Genomic DNA, 10,457 nt, shown 5'->3' with positions numbered 1-10,457 from the left:
CGACGGGGCAAGTAGGGGGGGGGGGGGGGCGGGGGGGGGGCGGCAATGCTATGCCTCATGCGAACTTTCTGCAACGTTCATTGCGGAAGGGCAGCGGGTCAGACGGCTTCCATTGACTTCAATGGAAGCCGTCCGTGCGGGTGCCACACAAAAATAGAACATGCTGTGATTTTTCCTCCGCAAGTGAAAAAAAACCCAAAACAAAACCAAAAAAAACGTAATTGATTTCCGCTCGCGAGCAAGAAAAAAAAAAAAAGTGCATTTCCATTGCCCTTGCCTGTTGTGCTGGATTTGCTACGTAAGCCATGTGCGGATGATTTTGGCGGGATGCAAGAGTGCGTAAAAACGCAGAATTATGAAACCAATAATTTCCAGTGGCTTCCTTTACATTTGCGATGCAAAAAAAATCGTGGCATGTCCTTTCTTTCTGCGATGTCCAATGTTTCCCTATGGAGCCTTCTTTTATTGCATCGCAAAGCACGAACTTGCGATTTTCATGCCATGCGTTTTAAACATTAGAAAGTCTTACTGACTGTCTTACTGAATTCACGGATCGCTTAGAAGATAGATATATATATATATATATATATATATATATATATATATATATATATATATATATATATATATATATATATATATATATAAAATCATCTTTATGTGGCCAGAAGAGAGCTCATCGTAGCAGGACACCACAGATATAGCATGCTTCCTAAAGTTAGAGAGACATTGTTTTCAAAATAACTTTCCCTAAGGGTGACTACCCACTACAGGGCTAATCCCCACGGATTCCATTGAACCTAATACCCCAATGCTCACAATGTGGAATTCCACTGTGGAATTCCGCCTTGTGAAAGCACCCGTAATCACCCACGGCATGTTCTATTTGCTGCGGGCGTACACGCGGATGGCTTCCATTGCAGTCAATAGAAGCCGTCCGTTACGCTATCTTCTGCTGTAGTACAGCAGAAGATAGCGTTAAAATGCTTCCCCGCCTACTGCCGGCACCGTCATGTGATACTGCTCCGGTGCGTCACATGACACTGCCGGCGCGTCATGCGCTCTACTGCGCATGCGCGCCGGGGTATCATGCAGGACGTCAGGCAGCAGATCCGGAGGTAAGTATGGGGTCTCTGTGGGGGCGCCATGACGGGCTCCGCTGCGGTATTCCGCTTGCGGAGCCCATCATGGCCGTGGGCATTAGGCCTAAGCTAGAAGGCAACAAGGTGTCTGCCCTCTAAGGTTGCATAGGCGAGATAGACCTAGTGTCACATCACCCTAGTTGGCCCAGTGAATGGCAGAAAATAAAAGAGAGTGGTGTAACCGATAGCCTTGATGGTAGACTGGGGTATAATTTGTTAACGGCATCAATTAGTCACACATTTTGCCTTATCAATTTATTGAGTTGTAAACCTGAAGTTTTGCTTCACAGTGAATTAGCAGAAAATTGTTCTCCAACAGAGATTTACAACCTGCGGGCATCTACCTATACTAAACACGCAACATATTCGCCAAAAGCTCCTGCATGCATTGTTCTTCGCAAGTCAATACATCCTGCAGGACCGTTGGCAATTGCTACGCCTACACTCAGGCTTTAAATTACCTGTTTCGGTGACCCCTTTTGAATTTGAAGGAGTTTTTCTGCCATTGTAGTAGTAGTAGATAAACCCATGCATATAAAACGTACTAGGTCATGGTGAGGTTACAGTGTGACAGATGTATCAGACATTGATCTGTTAAATAGCACAGAGGAGTAGATTGTATCCTAAACCCATACATTATCTGTCTGTCTGTCTGTCTGACTGACTCACGCCCTGACTGACTCACGCCCTGACTGACTCACGCCCTGACTGACTCACGCCCTGACTGACTCACGCCCTGACTGACTCACGCCCTGACTGACTCACGCACTGACTGACTCACGCACTGACTGACTCACGCACTGACTGACTCACGCACTGACTGACTCACGCACTGACTGACTCACGCACTGACTGACTCACGCACTGACTGACTCACGCACTCACTGACTCACGCACTGACTGACTCACGCACTCACTGACTCACGCACTCACTGACTCACGCACTGACTGACTCACGCACTCACTGACTCACGCACTCACTGACTCACGCACTCACTGACTCACGCACTCACTGACTCACGCACTCACTGACTCACGCACTCACTGACTCACGCACTCACTGACTCACGCACTCACTGACTCACGCACTCACTGACTCACGCACTCACTGACTCACGCACTCACTGACTCACGCACTCACTGACTCACGCACTCACTCACTCACGCACTCACTCACTCACTGACTCACTGACTGACTCACTCACTGACTGACTCACTCACTGACTGACTCACTCACTCACTGACTCACTCACTGACTCACTCACTGACTCACTCACTGACTCACTCACTGACTGACTCACTCACTCACTGACTCACTCACTGACTGACTCACTGACTGACTCACTGACTGACTCACTGACTGACTCACTGACTGACTCACTGACTGACTCACTGACTGACTCACTGACTGACTCACTGACTCACTCACTGACTCACTCACTGACTGACTCACTGACTCACTCACTGACTCACTCACTGACTCACTCACTGACTCACTCACTGACTGACTGACTCACTCACTCACTGACTCACTCACTGACTCACTCACTGACTCACTCACTGACTCACTCACTGACTCACTCACTGACTCACTCACTGACTCACTCACTGACTGACTCACTCACTGACTGACTGACTCACTCACTGACTGACTGACTCACTCACTGACTGACTGACTCACTCACTGACTGACTGACTCACTCACTGACTGACTGACTCACTCACTGACTGACTCACTCACTGACTGACTGACTCACTCACTCACTGACTCACTGACTGACTGACTCACTCACTGACTGACTCACTCACTGACTGACTCACTGACTCACTGACTGACTGACTGACTCACTGACTGACTCACTGACTGACTGACTCACTCACTGACTCACTCACTGACTGACTCACTGACTCACTCACTGACTCACTCACTGACTCACTGACTGACTGACTGACTCACTCACTCACTGACTCACTGACTCACTGACTGACTCACTCACTCACTGACTCACTCACTGACTCACTCACTGACTCACTCACTGACTCACTCACTGACTCACTGACTGACTCACTCACTGACTCACTGACTGACTCACTCACTGACTGACTCACTCACTGACTGACTCACTCACTGACTGACTGACTCACTCACTCACTGACTCACTCACTGACTCACTCACTGACTCACTCACTGACTCACTCACTGACTCACTCACTGACTCACTCACTGACTCACTCACTGACTCACTCACTGACTCACTCACTGACTGACTGACTCACTGACTGACTGACTCACTCACTGACTCACTCACTGACTCACTCACTGACTCACTCACTGACTCACTCACTGACTCACTCACTGACTCACTCACTGACTGACTGACTCACTCACTGACTGACTCACTCACTGACTGACTCACTCACTGACTGACTCACTCACTGACTGACTCACTCACTGACTGACTGACTCACTCACTGACTGACTCACTCACTGACTGACTCACTGACTGACTGACTCACTCACTGACTGACTCACTGACTGACTCACTGACTGACTCACTGACTCACTCACTGACTCACTCACTGACTCACTCACTGACTGACTGACTGACTCACTCACTCACTGACTCACTCACTCACTGACTGACTCACTCACTCACTGACTCACTCACTGACTCACTCACTGACTGACTGACTCACTGACTCACTGACTCACTCACTGACTCACTCACTGACTCACTCACTGACTGACTGACTCACTGACTGACTCACTGACTGACTGACTCACTCACTGACTGACTCACTCACTGACTGACTCACTGACTGACTCACTGACTGACTCACTGACTCACTCACTGACTCACTCACTGACTCACTCACTGACTGACTGACTGACTCACTCACTCACTGACTCACTCACTCACTGACTGACTCACTCACTGACTGACTCACTCACTCACTGACTGACTCACTCACTCACTGACTGACTCACTGACTGACTCACTCACTGACTCACTCACTGACTCACTCACTGACTGACTCACTCACTCACTGACTGACTGACTCACTCACTGACTGACTGACTCACTCACTCACTCACTGACTCACTCACTGACTCACTCACTGACTGACTCACTCACTCACTGACTGACTGACTCACTCACTCACTGACTCACTCACTGACTCACTCACTGACTCACTCACTGACTCACTCACTGACTCACTCACTGACTCACTCACTGACTCACTCACTGACTCACTCACTGACTCACTCACTGACTCACTCACTGACTGACTCACTGACTGACTCACTGACTGACTCACTGACTGACTCACTGACTGACTCACTGACTGACTCACTGACTGACTGACTGACTGACTGACTCACTGACTGACTCACTGACTCACTCACTGACTCACTCACTGACTCACTCACTGACTCACTCACTGACTCACTCACTGACTCACTCACTGACTCACTCACTGACTCACTCACTGACTCACTCACTGACTCACTCACTGACTCACTCACTGACTCACTCACTGACTCACTCACTGACTCACTCACTGACTGACTGACTGACTGACTGACTGACTCACTTACTCACTGACTCACTGACTGACTCACTCACTCACTGACTCACTCACTGACTCACTCACTGACTGACTCACTCACTGACTCACTCACTGACTGACTCACTCACTCACTGACTCACTCACTGACTCACTCACTCACTGACTGACTGACTCACTCACTGACTCACTCACTGACTCACTCACTGACTCACTCACTGACTCACTCACTGACTCACTCACTGACTCACTCACTGACTCACTCACTGACTCACTCACTGACTCACTCACTGACTCACTCACTGACTCACTCACTGACTCACTCACTGACTCACTCACTCACTCACTCACTGACTCACTGACTGACTGACTGACTCACTGACTCACTCACTCACTGACTCACTCACTGACTCACTCACTGACTGACTGACTCACTCACTGACTCACTCACTGACTCACTCACTGACTCACTCACTGACTGACTCACTCACTGACTGACTCACTCACTCACTCACTCACTCACTGACTCACTCACTGACTCACTCACTGACTCACTCACTGACTGACTCACTGACTGACTCACTCACTGACTGACTCACTCACTGACTGACTCACTCACTGACTGACTCACTCACTGACTCACTCACTGACTGACTCACTCACTCACTGACTCACTCACTGACTCACTCACTGACTGACTCACTGACTGACTCACTGACTGACTCACTGACTGACTCACTGACTGACTCACTGACTGACTCACTGACTGACTCACTGACTGACTCACTGACTGACTCACTGACTGACTCACTGACTGACTCACTGACTCACTCACTGACTCACTCACTGACTGACTCACTGACTCACTCACTGACTCACTCACTGACTGACTGACTCACTCACTCACTGACTCACTCACTGACTCACTCACTGACTGACTGACTCACTCACTCACTGACTCACTCACTGACTCACTCACTGACTCACTCACTGACTCACTCACTCACTCACTCACTCACTGACTCACTCACTGACTCACTCACTGACTCACTCACTCACTGACTGACTGACTGACTCACTCACTGACTGACTCACTCACTGACTGACTCACTGACTGACTGACTCACTCACTGACTGACTCACTCACTGACTCACTCACTGACTGACTCACTCACTGACTCACTCACTGACTCACTCACTGACTCACTCACTGACTCACTCACTGACTCACTCACTGACTCACTCACTGACTCACTCACTGACTCACTCACTGACTCACTCACTGACTCACTCACTGACTGACTGACTCACTCACTCACTGACTCACTCACTGACTCACTCACTGACTCACTCACTGACTCACTCACTGACTCACTCACTGACTCACTCACTCACTGACTCACTCACTGACTCACTCACTGACTCACTCACTCACTGACTGACTGACTGACTCACTCACTGACTCACTCACTCACTGACTGACTCACTCACTGACTGACTCACTCACTGACTCACTCACTGACTCACTCACTGACTGACTCACTGACTGACTCACTGACTCACTCACTGACTCACTCACTGACTCACTCACTGACTCACTCACTGACTCACTCACTGACTCACTGACTGACTGACTCACTCACTGACTCACTCACTGACTCACTCACTGACTGACTGACTGACTGACTGACTGACTCACTCACTGACTCACTCACTGACTCACTCACTGACTCACTCACTGACTCACTCACTGACTCACTGACTCACTGACTCACTGACTCACTGACTCACTCACTGACTCACTCACTGACTCACTGACTGACTGACTGACTCACTCACTCACTGACTCACTCACTGACTCACTCACTGACTCACTGACTCACTCACTCACTGACTCACTCACTCACTGACTCACTCACTGACTCACTCACTGACTCACTCACTGACTCACTCACTGACTCACTCACTGACTGACTCACTCACTCACTCACTGACTCACTCACTGACTCACTCACTGACTGACTGACTCACTCACTCACTGACTCACTCACTGACTCACTCACTGACTCACTCACTGACTCACTCACTGACTCACTCACTGACTCACTCACTGACTGACTGACTCACTCACTCACTGACTCACTCACTGACTGACTCACTCACTGACTCACTCACTGACTGACTCACTCACTCACTCACTCACTGACTCACTCACTGACTCACTGACTGACTGACTGACTCACTCACTCACTGACTCACTCACTGACTCACTCACTCACTGACTGACTGACTCACTCACTGACTCACTCACTCACTGACTCACTCACTGACTCACTCACTGACTGACTGACTCACTCACTCACTGACTCACTCACTGACTCACTGACTGACTCACTCACTGACTCACTCACTGACTCACTGACTGACTCACTCACTGACTCACTCACTGACTCACTCACTGACTCACTCACTGACTCACTCACTGACTCACTCACTGACTCACTCACTGACTCACTCACTCACTGACTCACTCACTCACTGACTCACTCACTGACTGACTGACTCACTCACTCACTGACTGACTGACTCACTCACTCACTGACTCACTCACTGACTCACTCACTGACTCACTCACTGACTGACTCACTCACTCACTGACTCACTCACTGACTGACTGACTCACTGACTCACTCACTGACTCACTCACTGACTCACTCACTGACTCACTCACTGACTCACTCACTGACTGACTCACTCACTCACTGACTGACTCACTGACTCACTCACTGACTCACTCACTGACTCACTCACTGACTGACTGACTCACTCACTCACTGACTCACTCACTGACTCACTCACTGACTCACTCACTGACTCACTCACTGACTCACTCACTGACTGACTGACTGACTGACTGACTGACTGACTGACTCACTCACTCACTGACTCACTCACTGACTCACTCACTCACTGACTGACACTCACTGACTGACTCACTCACTGACTCACTCACTGACTGACTCACTCACTGACTGACTGACTCACTCACTGACTGACTCACTCACTGACTCACTCACTGACTCACTCACTGACTCACTCACTGACTCACTCACTGACTCACTCACTGACTCACTGACTGACTGACTCACTCACTGACTCACTCACTGACTCACTCACTGACTGACTGACTGACTCACTCACTGACTCACTCACTGACTCACTCACTGACTCACTCACTGACTCACTCACTGACTCACTGACTCACTGACTGACTGACTCACTCACTGACTCACTCACTGACTCACTCACTGACTGACTGACTCACTCACTCACTCACTGACTCTCACTGACTCACTCACTCACTCACTGACTCACTCACTCACTGACTCACTCACTGACTCACTCAGTGACTCACTCACTGACTCACTCAGTGACTCACTCACTGACTCACTCACTGACTCACTCACTGACTCACTCACTGACTGACTCACTCACTCACTCACTGACTCACTCACTGACTCACTGACTGACTGACTGACTCACTCACTCACTGACTCACTCACTGACTCACTCACTGACTCACTCACTGACTGACTGACTCACTCACTGACTGACTCACTCACTGACTCACTCACTGACTGACTCACTCACTCACTGACTGACTCACTCACTCACTCACTCACTCACTGACTCACTCACTCACTGACTCACTCACTGACTCACTCACTCACTGACTGACTCACTCACTCACTGACTCACTCACTCACTGACTCACTGACTCACTCACTGACTCACTCACTCACTGACTCACTCACTGACTCACTCACTGACTGACTGACTGACTCACTCACTGACTCACTCACTCACTGACTCACTCACTGACTCACTCACTGACTCACTCACTGACTGACTGACTCACTCACTGACTGACTCACTCACTCACTGACTGACTCACTGACTCACTCACTGACTCACTCACTGACTCACTCACTGACTGACTGACTCACTCACTCACTGACTCACTCACTGACTCACTCACTGACTCACTGACTGACTCACTCACTGACTCACTGACTGACTCACTCACTGACTCACTCACTGACTCACTCACTGACTCACTCACTGACTCACTCACTGACTGACTCACTGACTCACTCACTGACTGACTCACTCACTCACTGACTCACTCACTGACTGACTGACTGACTCACTCACTGACTCACTCACTGACTCACTCACTGACTCACTCACTGACTCACTCACTGACTGACTCACTCACTCACTGACTCACTCACTGACTCACTCACTGACTGACTGACTCACTGACTCACTCACTGACTCACTCACTGACTCACTCACTGACTCACTCACTGACTCACTCACTGACTCACTCACTGACTCACTCACTGACTCACTCACTCACTGACTGACTGACTCACTCACTCACTCACTGACTCACTCACTGACTCACTCACTGACTGACTGACTCACTCACTCACTGACTCACTCACTGACTCACTCACTGCACTCACTCACTGACTCACTCACTGACTCACTCACTGACTCACTCACTGACTCACTCACTGACTGACTGACTCACTCACTCACTGACTCACTCACTGACTCACTCACTCACTGACTGACTGACTCACTCACTGACTGACTGACTCACTCACTGACTGACTCACTGACTCACTCACTGACTCACTCACTGACTCACTCACTGACTGACTGACTCACTCACTCACTGACTCACTCACTGACTCACTCACTCACTCACTCACTGACTCACTCCCTGACTCACTCACTGACTCACTCACTGACTGACTGACTCACTCACTCACTGACTCACTCACTGACTCACTCACTGACTGACTGACTCACTCACTCACTGACTCACTCACTGACTCACTCACTGACTCACTCACTGACTCACTCACTGACTGACTGACTCACTCACTCACTGACTCACTCACTGACTCACTCACTGACTCACTCACTGACTCACTCACTGACTGACTGACTGACTCACTCACTCACTGACTCACTCACTGACTGACTCACTCACTGACTCACTCACTGACTGACTCACTCACTCACTCACTGACTCACTCACTGACTCACTCACTGACTGACTCACTGACTGACTGACTCACTCACTCACTGACTCACTCACTGACTGACTGACTCACTCACTCACTGACTCACTCACTGACTCACTCACTGACTGACTCACTCACTGACTGACTGACTCACTCACTGACTCACTCACTGACTCACTCACTGACTGACTGACTCACTCACTCACTGACTCACTCACTGACTCACTCACTGACTGACTCACTCACTGACTGACTGACTGACTCACTCACTCACTGACTCACTCACTGACTCACTCACTGACTGACTCACTCACTCACTGACTGACTGACTCACTCACTCACTGACTCACTCACTGACTCACTCACTGACTCACTCACTCACTGACTCACTCACTGACTCACTCACTCACTGACTCACTGACTCACTCACTGACTCACTCACTGACTCACTCACTGACTCACTCACTGACTCACTCACTGACTCACTCACTGACTCACTCACTGACTGACTCACTGACTGACTCACTGACTCACTCACTGACTCACTCACTGACTGACTGACTCACTCACTCACTGACTCACTCACTGACTGACTGACTCACTCACTCACTGACTCACTCACTGACTCACTCACTCACTCACT

Source organism: Eleutherodactylus coqui, chromosome 3 (assembly GCF_035609145.1).
Source record: "Eleutherodactylus coqui strain aEleCoq1 chromosome 3, aEleCoq1.hap1, whole genome shotgun sequence".
In the NCBI taxonomy this organism is placed as follows: domain Eukaryota; kingdom Metazoa; phylum Chordata; class Amphibia; order Anura; family Eleutherodactylidae; genus Eleutherodactylus; species Eleutherodactylus coqui.
The sequence above is the reverse complement of the archived record's forward strand: the minus strand, read 5'-3'. Positions refer to the sequence as shown.